Source organism: Papilio xuthus, unplaced genomic scaffold (genome assembly GCF_000836235.2).
Source record: "Papilio xuthus unplaced genomic scaffold, Pxut_1.1 DF826923.1, whole genome shotgun sequence".
Lineage (NCBI taxonomy): Eukaryota > Metazoa > Arthropoda > Insecta > Lepidoptera > Papilionidae > Papilio > Papilio xuthus.
In genome coordinates, this window is record NW_013531726.1 from 1,970,997 (window position 1) to 1,988,025 (window position 17,029).

Sequence of the window (17,029 nt, forward strand, 5' to 3'; positions counted from 1 at the left end):
TCGTAAATTATTACTGAGAGAGATTTGTTTCCATAGTTATGCGGCTGCAATACATCAGCGTTCGCCGGATGTTAGTTTATGTTGACGCTCGCTTTGTGTTTGGCGATTTCGTGCCTGTCAAACTCGACAGACCCGACAATTGTAGCTTTTATATATAACCAGCCGCGGAGTGGATTAAACAAAACTTTGCAGCAAACCGTTAATGGTTATGTCTAAAAATTATTGCGCCTAGTCGGTCTTCACTTGACAATCGGTACAATGGGAGTTAACCAAAATGTACAATACATACATCTTGATAAATTATTATAGCTACAACGTTCCTTACAACTGATTATTTTTATTAACTTTATATCAGATTGTGTTGATTGTAGCATAAAATTGAAATTATACTGATATTGGGATCTGATTCAACTACCAGAGAACTTTCTTAAAGAGATAATGTGCGCACCTTAATAGTTTGTATATGTTATCATATACATTAGTATTTAAAAAGTGAACTAACATCATAAAATACCTTATATAAATACATATTCAAGCTCCTAAAAGAGTTCTCTCAATCTACGTTTTACGAGTGTGTTAACAGATTGCAAAGTTATTGATAACTATTTTATTCGCGAGAGATCTCGGCGTTTTATACCGTTCGATAGCATCCTCGGGATGTTCCTAAGTTTTACTCAAGAAATATACTATAGAGCTGTTAATACACTTAAATAGAAAAATAAACAAATTATTTGACACGTAACATATGTCCCTTGCGCGTTTATTTATTACGCACTTTGTTGCTACTTCCCGCCTGTTAATTAATTTATTGGGTTAGCTTATAAATTAACGGACCCAGGAAGACTATAATGCGATCAGATTTATGACGCGCGCATGTCGAGACTTCATTTTGAATATATAATTGCATAATTCATAAATTTCTGTGTAATTTTACTCGCTGCAGAGAAATGCACGAGAAATTACACATCATAAATGACAAATAAAGATCAATTCCAGTTCGGTTGAATATTAATGGCAGTTCAAGGAGGTTTTGACAGCTCTTAGCATATTTACCGTGGTCGGGACGACTGCGTAATGTTTTACGGTATGGGGCGAGACAATAATGGCTTGCTCATAACATTACTCGTCCCGTTCCTGTACCATGCAATCGCATAGTCTGGATGTATTCGGGAATCATCCCTACTTTAGCGACGTGAATTTCTGTGTTGTACTCAACATGCACTACAGTGGTACAGAGGTTTCAAGATCCGACTTTTACTGCGAATCTGGTGTTTATTTGGTTTAAAAGTAGTGAAATGGTAGTTATAGTCATTTGATGGCTTCTTTTATAATTTTTATGAATTATTTCAATGCCATATAGTTATCTTTTTTGTTGTTTGATAAAATTTAAAGTTTTACATGACTAACATTTACCACTAATCAATTTTTTTAATTTACTCGTACCATAAATTGACATCCGGTCCCTAGATGGACCAAAAAGTTACTAAAGGGTGTGTGCACAGAACACAGAAGAAAAGCATGCTATTTTATTTCCAATGACTTGCCCTTTAAGACTTTCCTGGAAAAGCGAAACTATGTGTGCAATTATACTAAAAAGTGTATTGGAATTCTTATATCTCGCAATCAACTCATCGTAAATTATAAATGTAAAACAAGTCAAGTTACATAGCCCTTTACCATAAGTATGAAATATGGAAGTATCCACTAGCTTTTACGTTCGACTTCGTCTGCGCGGAATAAAAAAGTCATCGAATCTTTATAGTAACTTTTTTAAATAATTTAACATTTTATAAAGATCGAATAACCAATAAAATTTGTCAAAATATATTTTATAGTAAAACTTGAAGAAACAAACCATCCTATTGTTAGGAAGAAAATCCGACACTGTGCCGGTGTACTGGCACAGCACTAGCCTTACTAAAATGTCGACATCTATGTCCTTCACTAATCATTCTGACACTTGACTTTGCAATGTAAGCGCGCCATTCGCGCCAAAGGATTGTACTTAATAAATGTCAAACTATATATAAAAAAGTGTACTTAACATTTGCATCGCACTTTTATCATCTAAGCCAAGTTTAAGACTAAATTTATAAAAGTGAAAAAATTGCTCTAAATCTATGAAGAATATCGAATATGTCGAGAAACTTCTTCCACTTTATTGGTACAAAAAGATGACTAAAAATTCTTACGCATCTCTCTATAGTCGTACAATTAATTGTACCACGTGTAAAAATTGTTCACGCCTCTTCGCTTTTGACATAGCACGAGTTAGTAATGTAGGCTATTAATGGCTCATAAAGTTTCCAGAGAGATCGTATCGTAATACTACTTTATCAAACGGTGTAACTGGCCCGTATTTTGGTCCAGCGCTACAGCGCTTTCGGGTTTTTTAATGCGCTTACAGTTGTTACTAACGATCTACGTTTTGTAAAGCGCTTTATTGTTATGTCAAATGTTAACTTTGAAATTATAATCTGTACTTAACTACTGTTATTATTTATTATGAATATAGTTTGTTTTTAATTTTCTGCAAGAACAATAAATGAGTACCTATATATAAATATATAAATCTTCTTAGGTTCATTTGTTTTAAAGTAATCTAGTAGTGTTCCAGAATTTATATAAGACAAAGTAGCCTTTAATACCCATAATTATTGACATAGATAATCACGTTAAAAATTATAGCGTTGGACTCGATTAACAGTACATTTCTCATTATAATATTTTAGATTCTTAATTAAAACTGTCTCTTAGGGTTCCGATCAGTCCAACGAAATGACGACTTTGCGATTACGATGCGATTGCGTCGCCTCTTTCCATCTCAATTGTTATCCTTCGAATGTTCACACATAAATTATTCTGCGTATACCAACATAACGTAAACCCTAACACTAACGCGTAACTCTTTAACGCGCGGTTTGATCGCTAAATTAGATTAAGGAAAGGTGAAAGTCGCCACGGCAATTTACGAGCATGCAGATGTTAAATGAAACTGTTAACAACGGTCACTTTCCGTACGCAATTCCCTGACTGCGCGTGAACTTTACGTAGCTTTTATCAATTGAAATTTAACCTTAGTGCATTGTGATTCGGAATATTTTATCACTAATCTACGTAAATAACGATTACGTATTTTAAGATTTACATCATTATGTATATTGAGTTAACGCGTGGTTTTATGGAATCTTAAGCCATGATGAAATAACTAATTTATCTATTTAATTTTTATTCACATCATCTTTTTTTAATAATTATGACTTCAATAATAATGACTTTAAATATTTAGAACTAGGTCTAATACATCCTGATCCCAATTTTATTTATGAATTAGTTGTTAGTATGTGAAGTGCACAAGCAGTAAAATAATTGATTTTTTTTACTTAGACTAACTATAGAAAGCGTGCTGTATAATGTTCTAGAACTTACGCGTAGCAAGTTAAAATGTTGCAATGAAAAATAGGCCTTAAATGCACATAGAGTCGTAATAATTGCAACAAAATTGGCGTCGCGAGTGCGTTTAATTGATGACGTCACAGCGGGTCCGTGTCTGCTGCGGATTGTTTTATAATTTGTGCGAGACTGCCTTTTAGCCATCAATCAAGCTTGTAAGCTCGCTCGATTTCATTGAACGCATTCGCTCGCGTCCAACGTTGAAGGTTCTATAGTTTTAAATACGTTTCGTAATTTGTGTTTAAATTTAGATTGGCTATTTTATCTATTACAAATTACATTCTAAAAAAACCTAAAATTTAAATTGATTTAATTAATTGTTTAATTTAAGTAAAATTTATTGTAATAGGTTGTTGAACTTGACAAGTACAATTTTACGCAAGTTGTACTTTCGGGCTGTTTTGGATAATAACTATTGCTCCGCTACCCATGGCCACACTTCTAAGATCAGTCACTGGACCGGCTAGCCAAATTAGTTGTACAAACAAAAACTTGTCCTGAAACTTGATATGTCAACATATTTATAACAAAGGCGGCAAAATAATTGTTTACTGGACTAATAAGGTTCAGAAAACGTAGGTAGCTACAATGTAATAGAGCAATGCGCTCGTTCATAGTTTTTTTCATCGCTAATAGTTCACCGCAAATGCTGTTGAAATACTTTCATTAACGCCACATTCCTCGCGCAGTAAAACATGGAGGAATCGTAATAGTCCTTCGAGTCGGATGGTTGAGAATAATTGATTATGACACTTATGAGAGACTCGATTAGCGTTCACACTTCTTGAAACACGTAACGCGGTAAGGAACTTTATAATGATTGTAAATTAACAATTATTAAGAATAAAAAGTTATAATTAGAGTTATCTATTTAACAAAGAGTTAAAAACGATTTTAAGATCATTATGGACTTTAGACTACGTTAATACTTAATTATTTCACAATCGAATTTTGCTACATTTTATGGACAGAATATGAAATTACTAACTATCGCCCGTGACTCCGCCCGCGCGGAATTAAAAAAAAATATAATTATTAGCCTGTGTGTTCTTCCAGACTATGTTCTATATGCCAAATTTCATCGAGATCCGTTCAGCTGTTCTGGAGATATCTATAAACAAACATCCATCCATCTAAATATTCGCATTTATAGTATTACTAAGTAAGAAGTAAGATATGAACAAGCTATATCCTAATAAACGGGTAGTATTAACAATTAACAGTATAAATTGAATAGTACGACACATTTTACAGTAGCTCAATTACTGAGAGCGACGATGCCTATATAGATAGCAAATAACTTTCAACGTCTGGTAACTTATTTGTTGTTTAGCACTTTGACATTTTCAATGCTAGCCACTTGAGCCGAACTCCTTGCTGTATTTACGAAGCAAACTGCACAATTTATATCTATTATACTGTATATTAATCTTTCACGTAATCATTGGAATTAAATAAATTTCCGTAATTCTTCTTTATAAAATAATTTCGAAAGTTTTATAAAAAGTTTTAGTTACCACAGTAAACAACGAAAATGGAAATTAAGTCTTTGACAACCAGGTTGTTCTTGCTTGAGTTCATCGTAATATCTCTTTAGTAAAGTAAAGCAAGTTTAGTAAATTTTTAATAACAGTAAAGTAAATTGAAATAATCTAAATGAAGTATAAAGCGGACTCAGTTATTATAGATAATGATATGCTCGGAACGAATGTAATAAAAGGGTGTGTAAAGGCCGACCGCACTCGACGCGTAATAAAATTAACTTATCAATCACTAATATGCAGTAATTAAGCGGTAAATGAGCAGTTGACAAGATTAGATAGAGATTTTACATAGAAATTCTTCCAGGACAGGTGCCGGAGCAAATTATTATCTTTTATCACTTGTTCGTATCTCTCCGTAGTTGGAAATAGGCCAGGTTTTGAAACTATTGCGCATTTCCGAACAACCTATCAATGTAAAAATGTTTTATTTATGATACGACATAGAATAACTTATTTGACAATACTTTGATATTTACTGTAAGTTAGTTAACTGACTTATTTGTAGAGAAATAACATAATCAACCGGTAATAATTTATTAATCCACAAATTATTTATAATATAGAGAAAATTTTAATGAGAAAAATTATAGTTTCCAGAGATAATATAGATTCTTTTTTATTTTACCATCTGTAGCAAAAATAAGTTTTTTTTTTAATTCTACAGACAAAACCGTAGGCATAGGTTGTATAATTTAATCGCATAGTGGCACTCAGCTAGGCGGTACAGACCACTTTTTATGCTGCGTAAGAAATTCAATGAATAACATTAATTAACACTTGAAATACACACCTGAGTGCGGAGTAGACTGCTTCAACTATTATTTAAATACTTTCTTAATTAAATAATATTTTTCTTCTTATTTTGATTATATTTTATAACAAAGAGACTTTCTGTAATCGTTACTAAACATAGCATCTAAAAAAAGTAATAACAGTATCCCTAGTTTTATTCGTTTGTTTTACAATTTGATAGCTATTTGGAATAAAGGATCATACTAATATTATAAATGCGAATGTTTAGATGGATGGATGTTTGTTTGAAGATATCTTGAAAACGGCTGAACGGATCTCGACGAAATTTTACATACATATAGAACATAGTCTGGAAGAATACATAGGCTATTAATTATGGTTTTTTTAATTCCGCGCAGACGAAGTCACGGGCGACAGCTAGTACAACATAAAAGAAAATATACAGATATTAAAATATCTCTCAACATTTCGTTGCATATTGCTGACAGAGGAACACATTTATTAACCGTTTCATTCACAACAAGAACGGAACAACACAAATGAAATTATTATATCCGACAGTTACTTGTTTTCTATACAATAATTTATCTTGAAAGCAAATCCATTGTCCTTGGCTCCTTTCAATACACAGAGCAAAGCAATGACAACCATATTCTAACAAATATAAATTGTATTAGTATAATTTTTATTCTAAAATAAAAATAAAATATGTTTAACTTTTAATTATCAACTACAACTTATTTGAATTCCAGATCTCGAGGAGTGTAGAGTTTCTATGAAATATTTCTTAATAAGTTATTATCAATTTCAATCGATCGAATAGACGGAGCCTGTCGAGACCACCTATATCACCGAGTAAGAAACTTAATGCGATCAAGTAGCTATCTATATCTGCACCTTGCTCCAACAAAAACTCGAAACAATTAAGGCGACACTACAAAATGTCATAATAACCAATAGAGTGCCAATAAAAATTGCACATTAAGATGATACTCACAGAGATTAAATTACAAAGTAATTCAATAATACCGGTAATGATTATAAAACGGCATGTGGTATTCTACAGCAGGTTTCTTCGGTGCGATGCATTTTCATAGAAGCGCAAGCGTTTTTCCAACACCTTTCAATTGCGTGAATCGAATTCTAGAAAGCTACGCTTAATATTTTTTCAACGACACGTTTATCTTTGGTGCGAATACTTTGACTTTATTTAATATCAACGTTCATTTCGGTTTTTGTTTGCTTTGTTGGCGTTAATCGAATTTATTATCCGAAAAAGGGCCGATACGATATTCGTATTTAAATTATAATTTATGTTAAAGTACTTCATCGATCATGATTAATAAAACAAAGTAGTTACGTAAATTAACATTTACCATACACCACTTTAAAATATACTTTTGAAATTTTTTGTCACCAATTTTTATATAATAAACGTAACCACAATCAATCCAAATACTAGTCTACGACAGACCTAATGCACTTCATGATGTCCAAGACCAATCTTACTAATATTATAAATACGAAAGTTTGGATGTATATATGGATGGATATTTGTTAGAAAGTATCTTAGAACGGATCAACAGATGTCATTGCTGATCTAGAACATAATTTGAAAGAACACTTAGACTGCTTTCTAAGGTGTTTAATACCGTGCGGATGGAGCCGCGGGCGACAGCTAATGTAAAAATGGTTGCGGCTGAATTTATGTTTTTCAGCACGAGTTAGATATTTCGCAACCAGGATAAGTAATTTGGTTTTAAAAGATGTTACGTTGCAATGGATTTAAAATTGAGGGAAATTCCTCTGGAAGGAACCGACAATAGTTTTCTCGCGTAATCTTTGGAAATCTCAAAAAAGTTTTCACAATGCTACACGGCTGCCACAAATGGAATAAAGCGAAAGCATAAATAAGACGGGAAAGGTTTTGCGGCGCGGCTAGGCGTCGGCGGGCTAACGAGACGAGGCAACTTCTAGCGAGCGTTAAGAGTTGAATTCTTCAAGTTTGCCGGCGCTCGGGCTCCAAGTTTTGCAGGTGCGGTTTCACACGATGTCTTAGCAGCGAGAGATTCAATTTAGCACAGGATATAAATTTTATCGCTAATGGGGATTTTGTTATAAACCACCCATTTAAAGACATCAATGTAATTAGGATGCATTAAATTAAACAGCCAGTTTCTAAAACGCTAGTCAAACTGATAGTAAACTATCACTCCTGTCACCTATCACCATATGAAGTCAAATTCGAATTATTTAAATAGCGATAAAGTGAAATTTATAATGAGTGAAGAAAACAGAGAAGACAGGCGTGAAGTGGATTCCGCGTTTCGTCTGATGAGTTTGCGTCCCGGAGGCCTAGTTTAGTCCTCTTTGCCATCTTATGATAAAAAAAGAGTATCCTTTCAGAATCCGGCAGTACTCCTAAGTTTTTCTTTGCCGGTTACATATTACAGGATTTAATTTATACCGTTTGTTTGCGACATTGTTTCGCGCCAAGCCATATACAGCAATAGCTGATATTGTCAAGGTCTCACTCAGTACAAAAACGTTGCGTGCGTGACCTATTCTAAAGCGCGTTGTATTAGCTAACCTTTGTTTCTATGTCACGACAATTGCTTGATGCGCGGAATAATTAAACTGTGCATGTGATTAACAAATATAGGTTATAATATAATTATAGTTAATGCAATGCTTTAATCTATTACATTCTACGATAGTATTGTTCAACTCTATGACGTGTATCAAACTGCATAAGACCAAGCCAGAGCTAAATTATCAAGATCGTCACTTTACATTTACGTTTTTTTTTTATGATAACAAAGTTAAACTAATATATTCCAGTTGTGGCGGTTTATTTTCGTGCTTCGACAACGATTGGTTAAACATAAATTTAATCTTAGTAATATCATACGAAATTCGGATGGACGTTTGTTAGATGGTATTACTAGAATGGCTTAACGGATCTCGTTGAAATTCTTTTTGGGTTAATTGACCAGTAAGCCGATCGGCCGAACGGGAAACATCCATTTAAATGATAAATACAAATCATTTTCTCTCATTAAACTAACAAACTGTTAAACTATAATACAACTTGCAATAACGGTCGAACAATAACAATCGAACTACACGATTGTTATGCAAATATGCAATTTTCTCACCGTTTTCGCTTTCCCACACCTAAAGTGAGAAAGGAGAGTTAAAAAGCGGGCGCGGAATCCTTCGCCGCGGCACACCAACCAAGTCGTTTAGAGGTTACTAGGCTGCCCGGACCGGTTTGTCACATGGTACGAAGCACGTGCGGCCTCCAGAAAATACATTCATACCCGGCCATAGCCAACGACACCCCACCACCTCACATATGAAACCACACATAAATCTATATTAAAACATTAATTGACATATTTATTTTATAAATAACTAATAGCACTATATGCAAAAACAAACATTGTATTATATCTTAGCAATTTTTTATTAAACGATTATCGAGTTTCATATAATTAAAAGTAACCAGTTCCATTGCATAAATGTTTTAATAATTCAAATAAACAACAAAACAACGCGTTTATATTCATATATTTATCATTAAAGATTAGATTCGAAAACACAAAACGGAAACCGGCCGTCTTGCGACATTAGTTGTTGCGAAACGATCGAGAATTTTTTTAGATAATTCTTATGGTCAAATAAGTTGTTAAGCTTGTCGAGGCATAATGAACCGGGCGGGAGAGAGTATATTTTGATCAAACTCAAGAGCAGAAGTTGGAAAACAAGTCTCGGAGTAAGACGGTGCGGGGAAGGATGGAGGCAACCACCCCGGGTACAAACTTATCGCATTATTCAAACGAACGCGACTCTTGAGTAATTTTGAAATATTACAATTTTCGAGGCACCAATGCGCCCACAGCGTGCTTCGATGGACCGACGAACAACTTTCCTTTTATATAAGTACATTCGTCGACAACGGTTGTAGAAAATTTTCGCTTTAAATTATATTAGGTAGCTACTTTTATAATACACTTTTAAGTAATATTTTGAAAGTTAAACACTGACTTCACAACTAAACAATTTAAATATTTGTTTATCTTTTCAGTAAAATTAAGTCATGTAAGTTTATTAGCTTAAATAAATTAAAAACCTGAATGCAAGTAAAGAAATGTACTCGTAATGAAAATGAATAACAATGCCTTCTAAAACTTTTACATCACGCTTGGTAAAAGTTGCAATCCCAATGGACTGCAATGTAGAAACATCAGCAAAAGCGTTGGTTTTAAACTTTATCTTTTGTATATGTTACTGTTAGACAAAATAATTCTTAAAAAAAAGTAATAAAATATATTTTGAGTGTCGAACAAAAAAAGAAAGTATAAGAATTTAAATTTGAAGTCAAGAATAAAACTAAACAAAATATGCTTGAATATGTTAGCAACAAACAAGATCATACAAAAGAGATAAAAGAAACAGAAGTTGCGCAATAAACAAAACAAAAGCATGTTTGGCTAAAACAAAAGATGCATTTAAAATACGAGCTTTTAAAATTTGAGGAACTGTTAATAATTTGTGAATTCGACTTTTTAAGTCATAACAGTACGTGCAAAAAAAGAACATTCAGACCTATTGTAGTGAAATGCAAAAAAATGCCAATTTGCAAGTTGCCGGACCGTTATGTTTACAGATCCATTTTAGGGTCCGTTAAGTGATAAAAAAATCAAGAAAGATCCTCTTGTATAATACCAAATACAAAAGACGACAAGGAAACAATAGGCGTTGCACAAATTAACAAAAGAAATTTAAACAATGCTCATTTTTAACAATTCACCTGCTCAAATAGGCAGGTAACCAATTATTATGCTAATGTTCGCGACAATGAATTTATACACGGCGATAATGTTTTGAGGAATTGTGGCCAAAGGCTAACTTGCATTACAACACCTTGTGGTAATTTATGATTCTATTTGTCAGTTTCATAACAAAAGTTTGTTTCCGTGTTCTTTATCGGTAATCGCTGTCATTTGACAGTGAAATTTACTGCTTTCGGGGTTCAGAGAGGAGACAAAAAACATCACTAAAAATCAGCAGAATTTCCTGCGAACACAACCCCGGTTGCAATGGCTAAAATCTTCCGATATCGATGTCTAATAAATTTTCACCCTCGTAAAATAACTTGTTTTAAATGATATTTCAATTCGATAATTAACAATGTTCGTACGCGAAACGAGTTATCGACCAGATGCGGTGAGGTTTATGACGGCTAATAGACTTTATTGCTTTTTTATTGACATTAATGTTCTCTTGACTCCGGCGTTTACGACCGCCTCATTCATTATCAAACTGTGAGGTCAAAACATCTTTAAATCATAGGCGAAAATATGGACGCGTGGACGTTACGGTTTATTTTGAATATCTATTGATTCTAACTTTATAATCATCGCATAATCAGTGATATGTTTACGAGCAATCGACTTTTTGTCTAGTTTTTTTAACACTGTTGTAAGTAGTTCTATGGTTAATAATGCGTGGAAACCCACACATATTAAGATTGATAATTAAAAACATTAATTATCGCCGACTGTTAACTATGATGTTAACAAGAAAAGTTAAAAAAGATGAATAACTTCTTTTTTTTAAATTGTGATATAAACCGATGCAAGATAACTATGTTTATATAAAACCACATGTTTATATAATATATTAAAAATAAATGTGCATCTATATATGAATAAAAATAACTAAATTACACAAGTACACAATTAACTACTAATGCCCATTGATTTACGAGGTAGGAAAGTAACTGACCCCTGACTCCACTTGTAGGTCTCGAACGTTAATCGCTTCCACGTATTGCCTAATAGACTCTGATGCTGTTAGTACTCAACTGTTGTTTTGTTATTTACGTAATACACTATCGAATCTAAAATGTTTATTGGCTCTTAACCTAGATGACTCTCTTTTATTGATAGGCTACCCTTAATTACCTAATTAGATTTAAAAAAGGAACAAATTAAAAATGTTGAATTAGAGGATGATATAAAACATAGGAGTGTGTACCGATGAGAATACAAACGACGGTAACTCCCACAACGTAGAATTTATTACCTATACGATAATTATGCGGATTTAAATCCGATGTGCCGTGGTTTACGGTCCGGTTTACGGTTCTTTACGGATTTTCAAGCGCTTAAGGAACATTGTGTTCTATTGCCGAGGCGTTAAGACGGTTTCCGTTCGGCGACCGCTCGGGAGCGAAACAATCGGCTGTTTGCTTATTCCGCTGCAGCGCGGGGACAGTCGCTCGCCACGTTTGAAGTGACTGCAATTTGTCTCCAGCGACGTATTTCAAGTAGATATGATCGTGTGTACGACCAATGCTTGCATAAATTTCTTACAAACATATGTTGGTTTTTATCTGTACCTTGCTGTAGGTAAGACGTTCACCTGGTACCTTCATGTTGACGCCAAAACGATTTTTTCCTTAATTAATTATTCAATAATTCCATCGTACACATTTCGGTATATCGAATATCCGTAGTGTCGCAATAATTCATACACCTGGGTTTTACATTAATATTTACATTTTTGTCACTATTTTATATTAGTTCTCAGTACATGTGACCTAGTTTTATTTTTATTCCAATAAACCTGAAATTGAGCAGTTGACTTTAATGTGAATAACAATTGAATGATGACAATGTGTTAGTCAACAGTTTAAATCCAAAGCAAAACGAGTCGTGACACAAGACATCGATCCTACTTTTTATTATTTGCAGTTGTTTTCCTTTTACTATCATTACAATAATAGATTTTACTTAAACATTTGAATCATATTGGTAGACATGGACAATTTAAAAAAAACACCAAAGCAAAGCAGTAAACCGACGTTCAGTCAATAGGTTTTGGTATGAGTAAATGTTAAAATTCTAATACGACTTTTAAAACCCCGCATTTTTCTGCTACAAAGTAAACCCATGACAGCACAAGGTCCATCAGTGGAGGTCCACATAAGTAGTCACATGATAAATAAACATATATTGTAATCAAATTCGATATAGGCAGATGCTACACTGTGGACATATAGGGTAGTAACGGGTGCAGTCTGACATTGCCCGTCGAGCCAGCATACAAAAACTTAAGTATCGCCACTCATTAACTTATTAAGATGATAATTTATGACCCTAAATACAATTGTAAACTAGCCTCGAGTTTAACTGTTTTTATTTTTTTAATTTGTGCAAAACTTGCTCTATTCTACTCCTTTGTCGGCATAAGTCTGCGATAAGAAGTGTATCGTGTGTCTCGAATTTATTATCACATTTTATATGGTTATATGTTAATTCAGGATCGTATTTTTTCGATAACAGATAACTTTTAAATGTATTTTTTATCAATGGTTATTGCCGTTAGTTTTAAAATTCTATAATATTCAAATCTATAAGATGCTTTGATATTTCCTAGTGAACATCAACAAACTGTATAACGTAACCTCAACAAAATTAAAATCAATATTGGTATTTTTTGTAACCTAACCATAATTACGCATATTGTTTTCTTTCTATTTTACAAAGGGAATAAGAGGCATGTTTTTATACATATGTAGCGATAGTAGGTACTCATACTAACAAATACATTGCCAAGATTATTTATAATAAAAATTTAATGTTAATAATGATGTGATATAAACACTATAAAAAAGGGTCTTGACAGACGGACGGACGTACAACAAACTGATCCTATAAGGGTTCCGTTTTTTTCCTATGAGGTACGGAACCCTAAAAATGAAAAAATGATTTTCAAAATTTCTAGTAAAAAATTGTCGCTTGTAATTATCATTTTTAAAATAAATTAGCATTATTTAAATTGAACGGCGTAGGCATATATTAAAACTACATAAAAGCCGCCTTATATAAAAAATAAATGGATTCGAATTGTAATTTATTTCAGTCTTTATCTCAATAAATTTTAATTTTTACAGTTCATTCACCAAATAATTATTGTACAATAACAAAATAGAGTAGGAAATTCGCAACTTTTCTTTATTAAAAATACTTGTTCAATTAAGAATTTATAAAAAAATATACCTAAACATTGCTAATTAAGGAAATAATAATCAGAGTATATATGTGTTAAGTCGTAATGTTTCTAAGACCAAAATCTCTGTACAAAACTTATCGTCACCCCTGTCAATATCTTTGGCATAACAGAGATAACAATATATTTTAAACGAGGAATTTGAGCTCAGGAAGCCGCGGTTAGTCAATCGTCGATTCAACAAGAACTCACATATTTTCAATCTTACATTCCAGTTTTACACTTCTTTGATTAGGAGCTCATTGTAATTACAACTTCACTTGTTTAAGTTCAATATTTGTATATTAATAAGACCATTTCATTGTTATTATCTTTCAGTTTCTAGTAAACAATAAGCGGCAAAATAACAAACTTTCTAGTCTCATTCCTATAAAAGCATAGCAAATTTGTTGTCCATACTAAAACATTTCTTACATTTATATTGTAACAAAGTACTTAAGTATTTAATGTTTGAATCATCATTTATGAACAGCAACATGTAGAAATAAGGTAAAGTCAAGAAATAACTATATGAATTATTGCATCAGCTTTGCCTTTACCTTAGTCACAGAATATTCACTGTTAGAAGAACCGTTTCTTACATTCACTGCAAAAAGCATCTAGCCATGCAGTATTAAATATGAAACATAATTTCTGTATGCTATGATTCATGTAGAGAGGCAAAAATACAAAAAGGCAATTACACAAAACCCGCGGCATCACTGAATAAGCATAGATTGAGATCTAACAGGGTGATGTGAAAAGACGAATATGGTACTGCGCATGAGTGGAATTCAAAATGGACGCCTACGCTCTTGTATCCTTATTATTGTCCGCCTTGAACTACTTTAGTTGAACAATTTCTGGATTATAATTGTGACTATCCAAGGTTAAATATAATTTCATTTTCCATGAATACAACTTAATTGTTTCTCACTGGTGTAGTTATAATTTCATTATAAAAAATGGAAAATTCATGGAATGATGAGAAACCTACTTCTGTTAAAATGTAACATTAAAATCTTTTATATACAAGAATCAACTTTATTATATCGATTTTAAGGAAATAGGAGACGTCAAAATTGAGAATAATTTCATAGAAAAAAAAATCACCAAACATTTAACCAAAGAAACTACAATTTTATAAACTAAATATTAGAGTTGTTTCGAATTCGAATCCATGATCTCATGTTATGCTTTCCGTCCCAATTTAACCATTAGGCCATTGGTGCTCAAACATAAAACAAATGCTAAATTTTATTCTCTCTTATCTAATTCCTACTAAAACACTGTAATCAATATTTTTAGCTATAATGTACATTCCATTTAAACTGATTTTAGACGAAATGAACATATGTAAATTTTGGATATGGCTTTTAATAAAATACACAAAATGTTCCTTCAATCTGTAAACTTCACCCATGTTAAGGCCGTAATAAAGTTATGTTCTTCCGTGCGCAATATAACGTGAGAGCAGGAATTTAACATTGGAATTTGAACCTTATTTATTTATTTACCCATACAATTAAATGACAAAATTAATGCAAATTTCTTCCCTATGGGGAAGACTTTTTCAATGATTATAACTTTACAATATTTTTCTTATAATCTTGTAGATTTAGACCAAATGTTAATAAATATACCTCCTTGAATATAGCCAATGCTCTAGGATTTCTTTTAGTAACTAACTAATATCATACCCATTAGATAAGCATAATATTTATGTTAAAAAAAATGTATCTTTTTTATTACTTGCAAATATAATATACCTATTAATATATTGATTATATTAAAAAATAGATAAAGTGTTATGAATAATTTTAAACATAATTTTTCTTGTGTCGTTTATTACACAAAAAATAAATGAGATTTAAAGTTTTTATATGTAACATATTACTATTTGTGCGTTCGTCTACATGAATATTTTACATTTATCTTAATAATTTCATATTAAGGTAGGTAAATTACGGTTGCACTATTTCATCATGCAATGTGTAGAAAAAATTAGTGAAAAATACTGAAATATTGCCATATACATATGGTAGAGACGATTTATTGTTATTTTAATATGAGTATATATTTTAAATACATATATGTTACTACTTAAGTAGATAGTTGATACTCTTTTTAACTGACTTTTGCATAGCAAATTACTTGTTGTTACATTGTAAAATTGTTAAAAGAACTTAGTGGCGTTAATTAACGTATATACGCAAGAACATTCTCTACCTTTTTCGTCGTTAATAAAAAATAAGTGAATGTTTACATTTGTGTAAAGAAAAGTTACAAAGTCTACAATGTAAGTGGCGTTAGATATAACTGTTTACGCTTGTTCTAAATAGATTAGCAACTTTATCAGTTAGGGAAGATCGTTTGGACATTCGACCCGCGAAAAGTTTGTCCGCCAAACGAAAGTTGCGAAAATGGGCCCGAGCGGGCCGGCTCGGGCGCCGTAAATCGGCAATAAACTCACCTTAAACCGGCCGGTTGTTCACCGACGGCGAGCAGAGTCGCTCCATAGCATGCCCTCACAACAACTCACAGAGTCAGTCCACTCGGCCGAGTCACGTGTCAACGTTTTAGCGGCGGCATGAGCGCAATACTAAGCGCGGTTGTGGTGGCGCACGTGGCGGCGCCAGGTGGTGACGAGAGCGATGCAAGTCGCGTTGTTTACGGCGGTCCCTGGTCGGTTACGCAACGCGTTGTCGCCGTGACGCGCGTCACTCGAGTGCCGGCCGATGCTTTACGAGCGACGCCTCCCCCCACGACCCACGAGCGCCGCGACGCCGCACTAAATCTGCGACTCGCCGAGCGACACCCGACCCCCTTTAATCCGACACCATTGACGTACAAAGACAACGTTAATCGTTGCGATTAATTGAACGGTTCGGCTGCAGCGCGATGGAATCGTATCGCAGTGGCCGTCCGAGCCGTCCGAGCCGTCCAAGCCCGCCGAGTGCGGCCTCGTAAAGTTTCTTCGTGTATCGTGCGATGCACCAGACGTTGATAGCGCTACGCTCGCTTCGAATGTTGCTCTACTTCACCATTATTAAATTTGTTTGAAGCCATTTCGTAAAAAAAGCAATTTTGGTAAAAATACCAAAAACTTTTTGTAACATCGTCAATATCGCCAGCCTTTACACCAGAAAAGAATTTAAAAATAAATATTAAATTAACATTAAATTGAACATAGTTATACTGTATATAAGATAAAAAAT

General features: G+C 33.3%; 1 protein-coding gene across 1 annotated transcript in view; it reads right to left on the reverse strand.

Moving 5' to 3' along the window:
• LOC106122565 (homeotic protein antennapedia) overlaps positions 1–16,756 on the reverse strand; it is a 152,319-nt gene extending 135,563 nt beyond the window's left edge. Inside the window, exon 1 of the mRNA XM_013318614.1 lies at positions 16,285–16,756. The gene's annotated coding sequence lies outside the window, so the exon portion shown is untranslated. The remainder of the gene's footprint in view (positions 1–16,284) is intronic.
• Positions 16,757–17,029: the final 273 nt, after the last annotated feature.